Source organism: Oryctolagus cuniculus, chromosome 3 (genome assembly GCF_051225735.1).
Source record: "Oryctolagus cuniculus isolate XC-2025 breed Fujian yellow rabbit chromosome 3, ASM5122573v1, whole genome shotgun sequence".
Lineage (NCBI taxonomy): Eukaryota > Metazoa > Chordata > Mammalia > Lagomorpha > Leporidae > Oryctolagus > Oryctolagus cuniculus.
Genome location: NC_142869.1, coordinates 53,479,476 through 53,499,055, shown reverse-complemented (window position 1 = coordinate 53,499,055; position 19,580 = coordinate 53,479,476).

The following is a 19,580-nucleotide window of genomic DNA, read 5'->3' as shown; positions in this document are numbered from 1 at the left end:
TTTCTTCAGGGTTAAGGGTCTGCCAAAGGTGATACACCCAGGTTGTTCTCTTGCTTGCTCTCTTTAATTCAGAAAGGAAGTAATTCCACACAGCTGAGCGGAATTGAAGGTAGTCAATGTCTGAAATCTGGCCCCTGTGGTTATAATATTTGTTTGCTTTGCCCCAAGGACTACACAAAGGATCTATGCAGTCCTCAGTGTAAGCTCAAATTTCTCTGCAATCTCCCACCAGTTGCCAAGGTTACTGAGTTTGTGTACTCTCCCGAGAGTACTCATGTCTCCGTGAGTTCTCACACCTTCAGTTTTTCACAGTCTCAGTTCATTAGCTCCACAGATTCACTAGGTCCTAACCTCTTGTTATTTCTCCCCACCAGAGTCAGGTTTTTCTGCTTGGCTGATGGCAGGTGCCACTTTTACGTATGTCCAAAATGGCGCCTGCTCTTTATCTTGCTTGCCTTTGTAAGGTGAGTGTAGAGAGTGACTCGTGTCTGTGCCAGTTCCTTTTATTTATTTATTTTTTTCTCTCCTCTAGTTAGCCTGTGAACTTTCCCCAGCGGGGTTTCAAACCTTGTACCCTCTAGGCTCTTCTTGCTGTTTCCCCGCCAATGCTCTGGCTACTGAGGTTTTGCCCTACCTCCCTTTCCAGCACTGGTGCATAGACTCCGTGGCTGGGTTCCCGAGCTGTGGGTGCCCTTGCCCCCCACGTAGTTCCACAATGCCCCACTAGTTCCAGAAGAGTTTCCTCTGCCATTTTTTTCCTGAACCTTTCCCTCAAACTACAGTATTCCCACTTTTATTGAACTATCTTTTCCCGGACTGTCAGTGTGCTCCCTCACTATTCTGCCATCTTGGCTCCCCTCCTCAACCAACTTACCTTTGACAAAGGAACAAAAACCAATCCCTGGAGCAATGATAGTGTCTTCAACAAATGTTCTGGGAAAACTGGATGTCCTTGTACAAAAGTGTGAAACTAGATTCCTACCTTACACTTTACACAAAAATCCACTCAAAATAGATCAAAGACCTAAATCTATGACCTGATAACTCAAATTACTAAGTACATTGGGGAAATCCTGCAAGATATTTGCATAGGCAGAGAATTAATGGAAAAGAACCCAAAACCACAGGAAATCAAAGCCCAAACTACCAAATGGAATTACATCAAGCTGAGGAGCTTCCACACTGCAAAAGATATACTCAGCAAAATGAGGAGGCAACTGACAAAATGTGAGAAAATATTCACAAAGTACACAATGTATAAAGGGTTAACATCCAAAATCTGTAAAGAGCTCAAGAAATTCAACAACAACAAAACAAATAATCCAGTTAAGAAATGGGCAAAAGACTTGAACAGGCATTTTTCAAGGGTGAAATTGAAATGGCCAACAGACATTTAAAAATGCTCAGGATCACTAGCCAGCAGGAAAATGCAAATCAAAACTATGGGGTTTCACTTCACATCAGTTAGAATGGCTATCATACACAAATCAACAAACCACAAACACTGGCAAGGATGTGGGGAAAAAGGTATGCTGGTCCACTGTTGGTGGGAACATAAACTGGTGAAGCCACTGTGGAAGACACTATGGAGATTCCTGAATGTAGTTCTACCATATGATCCTGCCATCAAACTCCTGGGAATTTACCCAAACCAAAAGAAATCAGCATCTGAAAGAGTTACCTGTACACCTGTGTTCATTTCAGCACAATTCACAATAGCTAAGATATGGAATCAACCCAGATGTCCATCAACTGTTGACTGCATAAAGAAATTATGATATATGTACTCTATGGAGTACTATGCAGTAGTAAAAAAAATTCTGTCTTTTGCAACAAGATGGACACAACTGGAAACTATTATACTTAGTGAAACAAGCTATCCCAAAAATACTGATATCATACATTTTCCCTGAATCAAGGTAACTAATAGAGTACCTAAAATATAATGTGTTTGAGTGAAAAGGATATTTTGAGATTCAGTGATTATTTACAGCCTTTGTCTCTTCTTTTGAGGAACACTGTTTTCTTCTTCAAACCATATGTTGAACTTTTTTGCTTAGTGTTGGGTTAACCTATAATCATTAAGTAATCTGAAAATAGATCTTTGTAAAAATTAAGGATAGGAATTGGAGAGGGAAGAGGAAGAAGGTTTGTAGCATGGATGGGAGGGAGGTTATGGTGGGAAGTATCACTATGTTCCTGAATCTATATTTGAAATACATGAAACTTATATAACGTAAATAAAATTTTAAATAAAAAAAGTGAATGAGAAATTTTCCATATAAGCAAAAAGTGAGAGAATTCACCACCACCAGAGCAGCCTTACAAGAATTCTGCAAGGTTTCTGCTTTTTAAGTAAACATCATAAAAACACATGACACCACCAGATTCAATAACAGAGCAGGTAGAATCATTATCCAATCAATATAATGACAGGTTTTAATGCTTATCTATATACATTAACCAGGACTGTAAACAGATTAAATTCATCAACCAAAAGACATATCATATATATATGCAAATATGTATATATATATACACACACACATATATAAAATGCATTCAATATAAGACCACCCATATATAGATACAAAAAAATCTTAGTCTGAAAAAAAGATAACTAATTCAAAAATAGTGGGTGACTTCAACACCCCACTCCCTTCAATGGACAGATCATTCAAACAGAAAATCAATTAAGACACATCAAAGCGGGTTAAAGCCCAAGCCTACAGTGCCAGCATCCCATATAGGCACTGGCTCAAGTCCTGACTGCTCCATTTCCAATCCAGCTTTCTGTTATGGTCTGGGAAAGCTGTAGAAGATGGCCCAAGTCCTTGGGTCCCTGCACCTGAGTTGGAGACCCAGAGGAGGCTCCTGGCTTCAGATAAGATCAGCTCTGGCCATTGCAGTCATTTGGGGAGTGAACCAGCAGATGGAAGGCCTCTCCCTGGCTCTACTTCTCTCTGTAACTCTTTCAAATAAATAAAACAAATCTTTAAAAAAAAACCCACACACTGTAGAGCTGAGAAAATGGTCCTAACAGACATTTACAGGACATTTCATCCAACTGCTACAAAATATATATCCTTATATATACATGGGAAAAGACCATATAGTAGGCCACTAATCAAGTCTCAACAAATTTAAAAAGATTGAAATCATACCATTTATCTTCTCTGAGAATAAAGGAATAAAACTAGAAATCAAGTACAAGAAGAACAATAGAATGCTCATAAACACTTGGAAATTAAACAACCTGCTACTGAATGATCAATGGGCTATTGAAGAAATTAAAAAAGATAAAAATGTTCATTAAATAAATGAATATGAAAACACAGCTCATCAAAACGTGTGGGAAACAGCAAAAGCAGTATTAAGATGGAAGTTTACAGCATTAAGTGCTTTCATTAAAAAGAGAAATGTCTCAAAGATCTAATGATGCATCTTGAAGACATATATAAACAGTAAAAACCAAATCTCAAATCAGCAGGAGGCAAGAAATAAGGATCAGAGCAGAAATACATGAAATTAAAGAGAATGATCATCTCAAATGCAGAGAAAGCGTTTAATGAAATTGAACATCCATTTTTGGTAAACATTGATCAAATCTGTTATAGAGGTAACATGATTTAGTATAATAAAGGATATGAAAACTCATTGTCAACATCATATTTAAAGAGGAAACCTGAAAGCATTTTTTCTAATAGCTGGAACTAAACAAATATGTACACTCTCACTGCTTTTATTCAATAAACCACTGGAAGTTTTTTTTTTATTTTTTAAAATTTACTTATTTATTTGAAAGAGTGAGAGAGAGAGACAGAGAGGGAGAGAGAAGAGAGGGAGACAGAAAGAGATCTTCCATCCTCTGGCTCACTTCCAAATGGCTGCAATGGCTGGAGCTGGGACAATATGAATCCAGCAACCAGAAGCTTTTTCCTGGTTTCCCACATGGGTGCAGGGGACCAAGCACTTGGGGAATCAGCTGCTACTTTCCCTGGCACATTAGCACAGAGCTGGATTGGAGTGGTGCAACTGGGACTCAAACAGATGCCCATATGTGATGCCAGTGCTTTAAATGGTAGCTTTACCAGGTACAACATGGTGCCAGCCTCACCAATGGAAGTTTTAATTACAGCAATTAAAAATAAAAATTGGAAAGAAAAAAATCAAAATCTTTCATATGACATGATTCTATTTATAAAAAAAAATTAAATACTTCACCAAAAAAATAAAGAACTGATAAACCCAGTTGCATTCCAGGGTAAAATATCAATATACAAATCAATAACAGTTTAATATACTAATAATTAAACTAATTTAGACTCTGCCATTCATCTCCCCACAGAAGTATCAATTTGAACAGAAATCCACATGTCACATCACCTGCACAAGTGATACAAAAGCCAGAGGAAGAGTCCAAGTTCATAATTTTAAGTATAATAAGAAAATATGCACTGAAGAAAGCAGAAAGGAAAGAACTGCCTGTGTCACCTCTACTTCAGCTCCAAAGAGCTCAGCATGTAGATACCTTTCCTCCTTCTTGGGAGAGGAGAGGGGAATTAAGTCCAGACCTTAGAAGTGAAACTTAGGACAAGGATCACCATAGTAAACACCAGTACCAGAGACTGTTCCATAGTCCTGAACTGAGCCACTGAGCTAATCTCTAGATTGGGACTATTCTTCTTTTAAAAAAAGAGATTTATTTTGAAAGAGTTACAGAGAGAGACAGACAGACAGAGAGAAACAGAGTGAGACAAAGATCTTCCACCCACTATTCACTTCCCAGCAGGCCACCGACAGCCAGTGAGGGGCCAGGCCAAAACTAGGATCCAGGGGCTTCATCCAGATCTCCCATGTAGGTGGCAGGGTCTAACAAGACTTGAGTCATCTTCCAATGCTTTTCCTGGGATATTAGCAGGCTGCTGGATTGAACGTAGAGCAGCTGGGACTCAAACTGGTGCCCATATGTGATGGCAGCATTGCAGGAAGTGGCTTTACCTACTATGCCACAATGCCAGCCCTCAGGCTGAATCTTTTGATCCTGCTTAGCTAGATGTTAAGGTTCTGTCTCCATTAGTCCTCCCTCAACTTCCAGCAGACTGCAGAGCTACATATTAGCCTCTAGAGAGCATGGCAGGAAAGAGAATTTGGCATCAGCACTTTGAGATCAGAGTTGGGTCTAACAGGATGAGATGGTATACATTATGAAGATCAAAAAAACCTCTATCCCCTGGTGAGTATTTGCAGATAGAGATTCCAGATTTGCCCTGCAATCAAGCACACACCTGTTCCCTGGAGGGAGAGATTCATTTTGGCATGTATCATTAGCTTCACATGGGTGTGGCATGTACTCCCTAGATGTGCAGAGCTAGTGTCTGAGACATAGGTGTGACTCAGAGCCAGCTTGGGAGGTCAAGGGGACACCTTTGTCACCTTTACCCCCACCTTGTGCAGATAACAAGAAACCATAGAACTGTGTCTTGGAATTCAGTGTTAGGCTGGCAAAACCCAACATTGAGCAGATCCTAATGATCCCTGTCTCCAGGTCAGTACTTGCAGAAGGAGTCTCTAGATACACCCATCACCAAGTGCAGTCCCATGGCTCCTGCTAGCTGGATCTTTTATCAGTGGCAGTGTCACCTTTTCTGGTTGGTTTCAGTGGTCTCAGCTTGTGGATCTGCTTCAGCAGCGACAGGCCACAGCAGTGTGGGCTTGTGTCTGATACCCATGCTGTGTTGGTCTTGGTGGGATACGTGATCAAGTATTGCAAGATTAGTGGCCATTACCCCTTCTAGAACTTCTCCAATCCATTCTGAACAACATAGCAACTATGGATTTAGGACAAATTTGAGTTTCAGGCATTCTCTAGGACTAAAACAGTAACAATAGTAACACAGTGGTATTCAAAAATGCCCATTTTAAGGAAAATCAATGAATTTCAAGAAAAGAAGGAAGTAATTTAATAGTCTAACAGAAATTTGATAGATGGAAGTAATTTTTAAAACACCAAATCCCTCAACCAGAAAGTATACAAAACAGAGTACAAATGAGGTAGAAGACAATAGAACAGCAGAATAGAACAATCACAAAAAAGAATGCATTAATGTGAATACAGCCTTTTTGAAAATACACAGAATGAGGAGAGAAAAGAATGAAGAATGAAGATTAGGGGCTGGCACTGTGGTGTAGTGGGAAAAGCCACCACCTGCAGTGCCAGCATCCCATACAGGCACCAGTTCATTCCTGGCTGCTCCTCTTCTGATCCAGCTCCCTGCTAGTGGCCTGGGAAAGCAGTGAAAGATGGCCCAAGTTCTTGGGCCTCTGCATCCACATTTGAGACCCGGAGTTGGCTCCTGGATCCTGGCTTTGGATTGGCCAAGATCCCACCAGGTAGCCATTTGGGGAGTAAGCCAGTATCTGGGGAATGAGCCAGTGGATGGAGAACCTCTCTGTCTCTCAAGTGAAAAAAATCTTTATATATATATTCATATATATATATGAAATGCTTTAGGACATTGGAATTGGTAAGGGTTTTTTGGATCAGATCCCCAAATTATAGTAAACAAAAGCAAATATAGGTAAATGGCATTTCATCAAACTAAACGGTATCTGCACAGAAAAGGAAATGATCAAACATTAAAGAGGGCTGGCTGGCATTGTGGTTCAGTGGGTTAAAACATTGATTGCTATGCCAGCATTCTGTATCAGAGTACTAGTTCAAGTCCCAACTGTTCACATCCTATCTAGCTTCCTGCTAAAGAGACTGGAAAAGTACAGAGGATAGCCAAGTACTTGGACCCCACCTCTCATGTGGGAGACCGATATGGTGTTCTTGGCTCCTGGCTTTTGCCTGGCCCAGACCTGGCTATTGAGCCCTTTGGAGAATGAGCGTATTTCCCCATCTCCCTGTTACTGTCTTTCAAATCAATCAACCAGTCACTTTAAAAACAAAGGAAAGTTTAGAGGTTTGAGGAGGTAGATTTTTTAAGCCCCAATTGGATTGAAAAATCAAGAAAGGTTGGATAAGAGGTTCCAAAACATAGAATTTGTTCTAGGATCCACAGCACAGTGGTACAGTGTAGTTCTTAACAATGTGTTATATACTGTATTTAAAAAATGCAGAATGGAGCTGGAAGACACCAGAGAGAGAAAAGGAGATGGAAATGTTAATTGTCTGAGTTGAATAGTTTGTGCTATATAAATGTGTTGAGTATTTCATGACAACCCAGAAAATTATACAAGTATCATGCACCAAAATTTTTAGAGAAAAGTGGAAAAAAATGTAGATTATTATAAGGTCCTAAAATATTGATTTAAACAGCAGCTCTGCTCTTGCTCATTGTGTAACAACACTGCCTCAGAAAAAAACATGATTTACCCTGGGGAGAAAAAAAAAAGAACTAATAGAAGACAGTGAGGAAATCTCCAAGGCATTGATCTAGGGAATGATTTTTTCAACATGACTCCAAAACTCAGAAAAAAACAGCAACATTATGGGACTGGCGTTGTGACACAATAGGTTGAGCCACTGACTGTGATGCAGGCATTCCATATGAGTGCCAGTTCAAGTCCCTTCACTGTTAATCCAACTCTCTGCAAATGTGCCAGGGAAGCAGCAGAAGACTGCCCATAGTGCTTGCACCCCTGCCCCTCATGTGGAAGACCTGCATGAAGTTCCTTGCTTTGGCCTGGCCCTGCCCTTGCTGCTGCATCTTTTATTTTATTTCCTTCTCTGTCACTCTGCCTCCCAAATAAGAAAATAAATCCTTAAAAAAGCAAAATTAAACAGGATTTCATTAAATGAAAAAGCTTCTGCACAGTTAAGGAAATAGTTAGAAGAATAAAGAAATAACTTATAGGGGCTGGCCTTATGTAATAAAAGTTTAAGCTGCAGCTTGTGACATTGACAACCACATGGAAATGCTGGTCCCAATCCCAGCTCCTTTGCTTCCAATCCAGATTCTTGCTAATATGCTTGGAAAGGCAATACTTGGTGGGTGAAGTGCTCAGTCCTCTGTCACTGATGTGAGAGACTACGATGGAGTTACTGGCAACTGGCTTCAGTCTGTCTTACGCTTGCTATTATAGCCATTCGAGGAGTGAACCAGTGGATGGAAGATCTGTCTCTCCCTCTCTGTTGCTCTGCCTTTCAAACAAACAAGTGAACAAGATAATCAATTTTAAAATACCTCAACTTGCAAAATGAGGAAAACATTTGCAACAGAGTAAAGTCTAGCAAAAGTTAATATTGAAATATAAGGGACACAAATGAAATTTAAAAATTAGCAAAGGATCTTAAAAGATATTTCTGAAAGCAAGATATATTAATGGCCCACCGTAACGTAAAAAATGCTCAACATCAGTAATCACTAGGGAAATGTAAATTAACCGCAATGAACTATGTTAGAACCTGTTGGAATGGTTGTTACCAAAAAGGCAAAAAGATAATAAGTGTTGGAGAGGATATGGAGAAAAGAGAAGCCTTGTGCATTATTGGTGTGCATGGGAGCTAGTATAGAAAATAACACGGTGTTGCCTAAAAAAATTAAAAATAAAACTCATCTATGACCTGGAAGCTTCACATCTGTATTTATACCCAAAGGAAATAAAATAAATATTTCAAAGAGATAGTCACCCTTCCACGTTCATTGTAGTTTTATTCAAGATCGCCAAGCTGTAGAATTAACAAAAATGTCCATTTATAGATGAATAGATCAACAACTGGATTATACACAATGGAACACTATTTAGCCTCAGAAAGTACCAAAACTCTTGTCATTTGCAACAAATTAAGTCCCACACAGAAAGAAATTCTGTGTGATCACTCACATTTAGAATCTAATAATACTGAATTTACATAGAGTAGAAGAGTGACTACCAGGGATTGGGGATAGGTGGGCAATGCGGAGATAATGGTTAAACGATACAAAGTTTAGGGACCAGCTCTGACATAGTGGGTAAGATTGCTGCCTGCAGTGCTGGCATCCCATATGGGCGCTGGTTCGAATCCCGGCTGTTCCACTTCCTATCCAGGTCTCTGCTATGGCCTGAGTAAGCAGTAGAAGATGGCCCAAGTTCTTGGTCCTGCACCCATGTGAAAGACCCAGAGGAAGCTTCTGGCTCTTGGCTTCGGATTGGCACAGCTCTGGCAGTTGCAGCCAATTGGGAGTGAACCAGCAGATGAAAGATTCTCTCTCTCTCTTTCTCTGCTTCTTCCTCTCCTTCTCTTTGTTACTCTTTCAAATAAATAAATCTTTACAAAAATAACAAAGTTTACGGGCTAGCTCTGTGTCATAGTGGACTAAGCCTCCCCCTGTGACACCAGCATCCCAAATGGGCTCCAGTTCAAGTCCTGGCTGCTCCTCTTCTGATATAACTCTCTTCTGTGGCCTGGGAAAAAAGTGGAAGAGAGCCCAAGTGCTTGGGCCCCTGTACCCATGTGGGAGACCCAGAGGAGGCTCCTGGATCCTGGCTTCAGATTGTCCCAGCTCCAGCCATTGCAGCCATCTGCATAGTGAACTAGCCGATTGAAGACCTTTCTTTGTGTCTCCCTCTCTCTGTAACTCTTTCAAATAAATAAATAAAATTCTTTAAAAATGATTCAAAATTTCATTTGGACAAGGGGAATAAATTATAAACATCTATTTATAGCATGGTGACTATAGTTAACAATGTAGCCTTCAAAATTGCTAAAAGATTTTAACTGTTCAACAGAAACAAACACAAAACAAAAGCCTGATAAACACGGGAGGTGAAATATATTAACTAGTGGGGTTAAAACTTTCCACAGTGGAGCTTACTCCCAATGTGTCCTAAAGAGAGCAGCCAGGCTCCCCCAGAATTTCCACGGCAAGGAAAGATAGTGAAAATCAATCAATCGATCAATCAATCTATCACACTTGATCTTAGCCAAAAGGCCGAGAAGCGATGATCAATCAATCTATCAATCCCAGAGGAATTGTATTCCCAGGGGAGTGTTGGAGAAAAGGCTGCAGTGGAAGTTCTACAGAAAGAAGAGGGACACCATGGAGTAGCATGGAAAGAGAGGACATGCAACAGCAAGCAGGGTCATCTCACATGACTCCCGCAGCTGAGGACTGGAGGACATGCCAGCTTCTGAGAGCTGGGTTAAGGCAGACCGTTAACCCATGCCACTGGTGATATTGCATGAGGGAGAACCTTGTGGACCACACTGACTTTGAAAGAAGCTTGGAGCCCTAGCAGGGGCAGGGTACCCACTTAATCCACTAAGGCAAAAGCACATTTTGCCCTCACAAGGGCACCCAGCAACTAGTGGGGAGAAGGCGCCATCTTGATATCAATATCAATACGCGCTGTGGCGTAGTGGGCAAAGCCATCGCCTGCAGTGCTGGCATCCCATTTGGACACCAGTTTGAGTCCCGGCTGCTCCACTTATGATCCTGCTCTCTGCTACAGGGTGGGAAAGCAGTAGAAGATGGTCCAAGTCTTTGGGCCCCTGCCCTCACATGGGAGACCCAGAAGCAGCTCCTGGCTCCTGCAGCAGCTCTCATGTGAGTAATCAGGGTATTTTATCAGTTTGAAAAATCCTGTTTCCCACTGACTTTGAGTCTGTCTAGGAGGGTTGGAAAGGGACTGGATATCCACTTAAAATTCTGTGGTGCCCATATCCTCTCACTCTACCACAGGCTTGGTGGTTCAAACTGGCAAAGTGAGTACCAACAGGCAGCTGATTCTGAGAATGTCTCTGCTCTCTCCATGTATTGGGAAGGTAAGTGGGGCTGAGAGGGGAATCTCTACTCCATCATTGTAGGAACCTTGTGCACTGTGACTGTGGGAATTCTACGACTACACTATAGGGATCTGGGCAATCACTCTCTGGCATCAGAGGCTCAGAGCTCCCTGTCTTGGGTCAATCGTTTCAGAGGGTTCCATATTCACACTGAGAACTGCACAGATTCTTCGTGTTATTCATGTGCCAGTGTGGATGAGTGTTGTACCCACTGTAGGATAACCCTGGGCATTGATCACCTTGGAAAAAGAAGAGATGAAGTTGTGATTATGCCAACTTGTGTGATCATACCTACCTCCTGCTGACAATAAAGGAGAACTACTATGCCCATCTTGGGTGTCATTCTGGATTCTTGCCCCACCCTTGAGCATTGACCAGAGCTCCCTGACCCCACCCAGCATACACCTCTGGGTATTCACTGAAGGAACAGATACTCCACTAAGCCACAGAAGAATATTGCAAAGACAAAACCCATAAGTTGAGAAAACCAACAAATGTCTCCACAAATGCCTAAAAATAAATGCAGAAATAAACAAGAATACAAAGACAACATGACACAAACAAGTAACATAATAACACTTAGAATGTGAAGATGAAGAGATTGATGAAATGCTTGAAAAGCAGTTAAAAAGAATGATCAGAAGCAATGAGAAGCAAATTCATGAGTTAAATCTATACATAACATGGATGAAAAATTTAAGCGAGAGATTAAGAGAAATCAAGCTGAAATTTTAGAATTGAAGAATTCATTATGTCAAATAAAAGATACAGTGTAAGACCTTAACTATAGACATGGTGAAGCAGAGAAAAGAATATTCAAGCTAGAAGACAAATCTTTGGAAATATCTCAGTCAAAAAAAAGTAGAAATTAGAAATTTTTACATTTTAAGCTTTTATTTAGTGATAAAGATGCATGGGAGAGTGAGAGCTTTATCTAAGTGGTAAATCTGGGTTCATACCGAGCACCAAGAACTAGCCATGTGGAGGAGCATCTATGCCAGGAAGCCTAGGGTGGGTGGCCTGAAGGCCACGCACCCTGGAGGTGCAGGGCTACAGCCAGCCCCCTCCTGGCAAGAGGATAGGGAAAGGAAGAGAAGGGCAGAAAACACAGTGTCTTAGGCTTTTAACCCACTTCCAAAGGGGAGTGGTTAATTAACTTGATTGGCTGGTAGGCACTCGGGTATGGCCAGGTAGGGGCATGAGGCCACATAGAGCCATGGCATAGGCATGGTCTTCCAGCTCACAAACCTAATTGATTTTTTCTTTGCAAATTTATATTTATTAAATAAAAGTTGAAAAGTACAACTTTTGAATTATAGCAGCTTTGGGACCCAATAATCTCCCTCCCACCCCCAACCACCCCATCTCCCACTCCCTCTCCCATCCCATTCACATCAAGATTCATTTTCAATTATCTTTATATACAGAAGATCAGTTTAGTAGATACTAAGTAAAGATCAACAGTTTGCATCCACACAGAAACACAAAGTATAGAGCACTGTTTAAGTAGGAGTCTCACCGTTAATTCTCATAACACACAAAGGGCAGAGGTCCTACATGGGGAGTAAGTGCACAGTGACTCCCGCTGTTGATTTAACAATTGACACTCTTGTTTATGAGGTCAGTAATCACCCAAGGCTCTTGTCATGAGCTGCCAAGGCCATGGAAGCCTCTTGAGTTCACCAACTCGGATCTTATTTAAACAAAGCCATAGTCAAAGTGGAAGTTCTCTCTTCCCTTCAGAGAAAGGTACCTCCTTCTTTGATGACCCGTTCTTTCCACTGGGATTTCACTCAGATCTTTCATTTAGGTCTGTTTTTTTTTGTTTTGTTTTGTTTTTTTTTCCAGAGTGTCTTGACTTTCCATGCCTAAAATACTATCATGGGCTTTTTAGCCAGATCCAAATGCCTTAAGGGCTGATTCTGAGGCCAGAGTGCTATTCAGGGCTTTTTCCATTCTATGAGTCTGCTGTGTATCCCACTTCCCATGTAGGATCATTCTCTACTTTTTAATTTTATCAATTATTTGCAGACACTGGTCTTATTTATGTAATCCCTTTGACACTTAATCCCATCTTTTTGATCAATTATGAACTTAAACTGATCACTTTAAAAACAGTGTTCGAGGTTTATGGGATACTAATCTTTTTTAAAGATTTTATTTATTTACTTGAAAGTCAGAGTTACAAAAGGGAGGAGAGAAAGAGAGAGAGAGAGAGAGAGAGAGAGAGAGAGAATGCAACAACAGGAGCTGTGCTGATCCAAAGCCAGGAGCCAGCACCTTCTTCCAGGTCTCCCATGTGAGTGCAGGGGCCCAAGGACTTGGGCCATCTTCTACTGTTATCCCAGGCCATAGCAGAGAGCTAGATCGAAAGTGCAGCATCTGGGTCTTTAACCAGCACCCATATGGGAAGCTGGTGCTTCAGGCCAGGGCATTAACCCACTGTGCCACAGCACCGGCCCTTGGGATACTATTAAATGACCCAACATATGTGTCGTAGAAGTTCCTGAAGTGTGAAAAGAGAATGAATTGGAGGGGAGGGCCTATTCAGTCAAATAATAACAGAAAAGTTCCTTAATTTGGAGAAAGGGACATCTAAGTACACGAAATTCATAGACCTACAAATAGACCAGAAAAAGCCTTCACAACACATTATGGTCAAAATTTCAGCAGTGAAACTTAAAATATTTTAAAGTGTGCACAAGAGAAATGCCACATTACCTTCAGGGTATGTCCAATTAGACTTATAGCTGCTTTCTCATCAGAATCCTACTGGCTGGAAGAGAATCAAGCCACATAGACCAAGTCTTAAAAGAAACAAACTGTCAACCCAGAATACTGTACCCTGCCAAGCTCTCATTTATGAATGAAGGTAAAACAAAGACCTTTCATGACAAACAGAAATTGAGACAACTTATTAGCACTCATCCAGCCTAACAAAAGATGCTTAAAATTGTGCTACACACAGAAACACAGGAAGATAGCCATCATTATGAAAGAATGTGAAGGCAGAAAGTCTCCTAGTAAAAGTACAAAGGAAACCCAAAGCAAATAATAGGAATATTTATGGAAAAAGGTAGAACCAAGTCATTATCAATAGCACCCTTGATATAAATGGCCTAAATTGTCCAATTAGAAGATCCAGACAGGCTGAATGGATTAAAAATGAGAGTCATCTATTTGCTGCCTACCTAAACACACCCCAAGAACAAAGATATATGCAGTTGAAAGTGAAATGATGAAAAAAGATTTTCCATGTTAGTAGGAACCAAAAGCAAGCAGTTGTAGCCACCATAATATCAGATAAAATAGACTAACACAAAAACAGAAGAGACATAGGTATTATATAAAAATTAAGTGATTAGTTCAATAAAAAAATGTGACTATAATAAATGTATATGCACCCAATGACAGGGTGCCTGGCTACTTAAAACAAATGTTAATGAATATAAAGGGAGATATAGACTCCAATACAACAGTTATGGGGGACTCAACACCCTATTTTCATCAATGGACAAATCAACTGAACAGAAAATCAACAAAGAAATAATGGAGATAATCTAACTACAGGTCAAGTGGACCTAACTGATGTCTACAGAACATTTTGCCCCACAGTTGAGGAATACAAATTCTTTTCATCAGTGCATGGAACTTTCTCTAAGATCAAAAACATGCTAGGCCATAATGTAAGTTTCAGCAAATTAAAAAAAATTTGAAACATACCATGTATCTTCTCTGACCATGATATAATAAAGCTAGAAGCTAAAAAATTAAGAAACTCCAGTTTCCATGTATTTGCATATTTTTTGAACAACACATTCCTGATCAAACAATAGGTCATAGAAAAAAATCAAAAGGGAAATATAAGAAGTTTTGTAAATTAATGAAGATGTCAATAGAACATATCAAAACTCATGATATTCCATAAAAGCAGTGTTAAGAAGAAAGTTTCAACAATTAGTGCCTACATCAAAATATTGGAAAGGCATCAAAAAGTGACCTATCAATTCTCTAAAAGACCTAGAAAAAAACAAGCCAAACCCAAAATTAGGAGGAAAGAAATAATTAAAATTAGAGAATAAAAATCTGAAACCAAAGAAACATACAGAAGATGAGTGAAATGAAGACCTGTTGTTTTTTTTTTAAAAGTAAGCAACTGATACACCATTGGTCTAGCTAACCAAAAAAGAGGAGAAGACCCAAATCAAAAAAGACAATAATGAAGACATAGCAATGGATACCGCAGAAATAATAAGAATCCTCAGCAATTACTACAGCTATATGCCAACAAATTGGAAAATCTAGAAGAAATGTTTACATTCCTGGACACATACAATATACCCACAGTGAATCATGGAGACAGAGAAAACCCAGGCAGACCAATGACCAAGATGGAGACAGATTCAGTAATAAAGTCCCACCCAGCAAAGAAAACCCCAGGGCCAAATGGCTTCACTGCCAAATTCTACCAGACCTTTAAAGAAGAATTAAGGGGCTGGCATTGTAGCATAACAGGTTAAACCACCCCTTGCAGTGCCAATATCCTATAAGGGAGCTGGTTTAATTTCTGGCTGCTCCACTTTTTTTTTTTTTTTTTTGGACAGGCAGAATGGACAGTGAGGGAGAGAGAGACAGAGAGAAAGGTATTCCTTTGCCATTGGTTCACCTTCCAATGGCCGCCGCGGCCAGTGCACCATGCTGATCCAAAGGCAGGAGCCAGGTGCTTCTCCTGGTCTCCTATGCGGGTGCAGGGCCCAAGCACTTGGGCCATCCTCCACTGCACTCCTTGGCCACAGCAGAGAGCTGGCCTGGAAGAGGGGCAACCGGGACAGAATCCAGCGCCCTGACCGGGACCAGAACCCGGTGTGCCGGTGCTGCAGGCAGAGGATCAGCCTATTGAGCCGTGGCACTGGCCTGCTGCACTTCTGATCCAGGTCCCGGTTAATGCATCTGGCAAAGCAGCAGAAGATGGTCCAAGTACATGGTCCCTGCACTAGTCTGGGAGACTTGAATGAAGCTACTGGCTCCTGGATTTATTTTGGCCAAGCTGTGGCCATTGTGGCCATTTGTGTAGTGAACTAGCAGACAGAAGACTTCCCTCTCTGCCTAGGACTCTTCCCTCTCTAAAACTCTGTTTCAACAGCACTCTGGCCTCAGAATCAGCCCATAAGGCATTCGGATCTGGCTAAAAAGCCCATGATAGTATTTTAGGCATGGAAAGCCAAGACACTCTGGCAAAAAAAAAATGACCTAAATGAAAGGTCTCTGCAAGTGAGATCCCAGTGGAAAGAACGGGCCATCAAAGAAGGAGGTACCTTTCTCTGAAGGGAGGAGAGAACTTCCACTTTGACTATGGCTTTGTCTAAATAAGACCAAGTTGGCGAACTCAAAAGTCTTCCATGGCCTTGGCAACTCATGACAAGAGCCTAGGGAGATTACTGACGTCATAAACAAGAGTGTCAATTGTTAAATCAACAGCGGGAGTCACTGTGCACTTACTCCCCATGTAGGATCTCTGTCCTTAATGTGTTGTACTATGTGAATTAATGGTATAACTAGTACAAAAACAGTACTTTACACTTTTGTGTTTCTGTGTGGATGCAAACTGTTGATCTTTACTTAGTATCTGCTAAATTGATCTTCTGTATATAAAGATAATTTAAAATAAATCTTGATGTGAATGGGATGGGAGAGGGAGCGGGAGATGGGATGGTTGCGGGAGGAAGGAGGTTATGGGGGGAAAAAGCTGATATAACCCAAAAGTTGTACTTTGGAAATTTATATTTATTAAATAAAAGTTAGAAAAACTGTTTCAAATAAATTAATCTAAAAATAGAGAACTGATTCCAATTTTAATCAAACTATTCAAAACAACTGAAATGGAGGGAATTCTCCCAAAGTCCTTTGTGAGGCCAGCATCACCTTAATTCCTAAACCAGAAAAAGAACAACGAAAGAGATGTATAGACCAACATCACTGATGAAAATAGATGTAAAAAACAAGCCCAACTAGGGTGCTACCCTGGATGATTGCCCACTCCGGAACATTGACCAGAGTTTCATGGCCACACCCACTACACACCTCTTGGTCTTCACTAAAGTGCAGACATTCCACTAAGCCACAGAAGCATATTTCAAAGATAAAAGGCATCAGAAGAGGAAAAATAAAAATACCACAAATACCTGAAAACAAATGTGGAAATTAAAAAAACAATAAGGAAGACACAATGACTCCCCCCCCACCCCCCCCGGAAAGGAACAATATTTCAGAATTATAATGTGAACATGAAGAGATTCAGGAAATTCCAGAAATGGAATTCAAAAAATAGGGTAACTAAAAAATGGCTCACTAGGCTAATTCTCTGCCTGTGGTGCCAGTACTCCGGGTTTTAATCCCGGTCGGAGTGCCAGATTCTGTTTCTGTCCTGGTTGCTCCTGTTCCAGTCCAGCTCTCTGCTGTGGCCCTGGAAGGCAGTGGAAGATGGCCAAGTGCTTGGGCCCTGCACCCGCATGGGAGACCAGGAGGAAGCACCTGGCTCCTGGCATCAGATTGGTGCAGCGCGCCGGCCATACCAGCCATTTTGGGGGTGAACCAACAGAAGGAAGACTTTTCTCTCTGTCTATAACTCTCTCTCTCACTGTCTAACTCTGCCTGTCAAAAAAAAAAATCAGAAGCAAATCCACAAACTAAAGAAAACCATACATGACATGAAATTTTTTTCCCATGATATTGAAATTTTAAAAGGAATTCTAAATGAAATATTGCAACTGAAGATATCAACAGATCAAAATAAAAAATCTGGTGGAAAGCCTTAACAGCAGGCTTGGCAAGGCAGAAGAAAGAATATCTGAACTAGAAGGCAAATTACTGGAAATCTTAGACCAAAAAAAAAAAAAAACTAGAAGAAATAGAAAAGTTAAAAACAGTGCTGGAGATTTCTGGGATACTATCAAACAACCCAACTTACGGACCTTAGGAGTTCCTGAAGGCATGCAAAGAGAGACTGGACTAAAGTCATTTGTGTAGAACTTTCACGATCATGGATTTTAAGAAGTAAAAATCAAAATGTTCACACTACTGAAAGCAGTGTATAGATTCAATGCAATCCCAATCAATGTATCAATGTATCAACAACTTTCCTCTCAGCTCTAGAGAAAACAATGCTAAAATTCATATGGAATCACCAGAGACCCCAAAATGCTAAGCCATTTTAAACAACTGAAACAAAACTGGAGATATTCAAGACTTACTATGAGCAGTTATAATCAAAACAGCCTGATACTTGCACAAAAACAGATGGCAAGAACAAATGAACAGAAATGAAACCCCAGAAATCAATCTAAGCATCTACAACCAACTAATCTTTGAAAAAGGAACTAAAATCAGTCCCTGGAGAAATGACAATGTCTTCAACAAATGGTCCTGGGAAAACTGGATCTCCACATGACTATGGCCTTGTGTAAATAAGATCAGAGTTGGTGAACTCAAGAGGCTTCCATGGCCTTGGCAACTCATGACAAGAGCCTTAGGTGATTACTGACTTCATATTGTTAAATTAACAACAGGAGTCACTGTGCACTTACTCCCCATGTAGGATCTCTGTCCTTAATGTGTTGTACTATGTGAATTAAAGGTATAACTAGTACTAAAACAGTACTTTACACTTTATGTTTCTGTTTGGATGCAAACTGTTGAAATCTTTACTTAATATATACTAAATTGATCTTCTGTATATAAACAGAATTGAAAATGAAAATTGATGAAGAATGGGATGGGAGAATGAGTGGGAGATGGGATGGTTCTGGGTGGGAGGGTGGTTATTGGGGGAAAAAGCCACTATAATCCAAAAGTTGTACTTTGGAAATGTATATGTATTAAATAAAAGTTAAAAAAATAAAAAAAGAAATTAACAATGCAGAATCTATAAAGAGCTGAAGAAATTCAGGAACAGTTATATGAACAACCTATTTATTTTTTAGAAGCCATTCCACTCCTGGTAATTTACCTAAAGGAAATGAAATCAGCATGTGAATGAGTTGTATGTACCCCCAAGTTTATTGCAGCTCAATTCACAATAGCTATGATATGGAATCAACCCAGATGTCCATCAACTGGTGACCAGATAAACATGGTATATAATCACTATGGAATACTATTCACCCATAACAAAGAATGCAATCCTGTCTTGCACAACATAATGGTTGCAACTGGAACCTATTATACTTAGGGAAATATCCCAGGGCCAAAAAGACAAATTTCACATATTAACCTTGTTAATCCTGCATTATGGTGGCTGGCAAGGCAACTTATTCTCTACTTCTCTGGTTCCTCAAAGTACCCTTTGGTTGCCATTGACTTCTTACAGGCAAAGTATAATGTAAGGAATGTCAGAGTTGAGATAATACTTTTAATTGGTTGTATTTGAAATAGCTTATATTTTCAAATTTTACTAAAAGCTTTTACCTGGTGAACAGTTCCCTTCAGAATGCTAGAAGGGCTTTCTACGAAAATGTTCAGTTGATGGACAAAAGAACATGTAAGAATGGAATAATGGATTACTTTTCATTCACAAAAAGAAGAACATGGAGGGATCTGGAGGATATGATACATTCAGTAAACCAGGCATAGAAAGTTAAATACTACATATTCTCATTCATACGTAGAATCTGAAAATATTTATATATATAATGGAAGATTAGTTACCAGAGGCTGGGATGGTTGGGGTTTGGGAACAGGAGGAAATTGGGCAGATGTTGGTAAGAGGATAGCAAATTACCAAAAGAGGAATAAGTTGAAGAGATTTGGT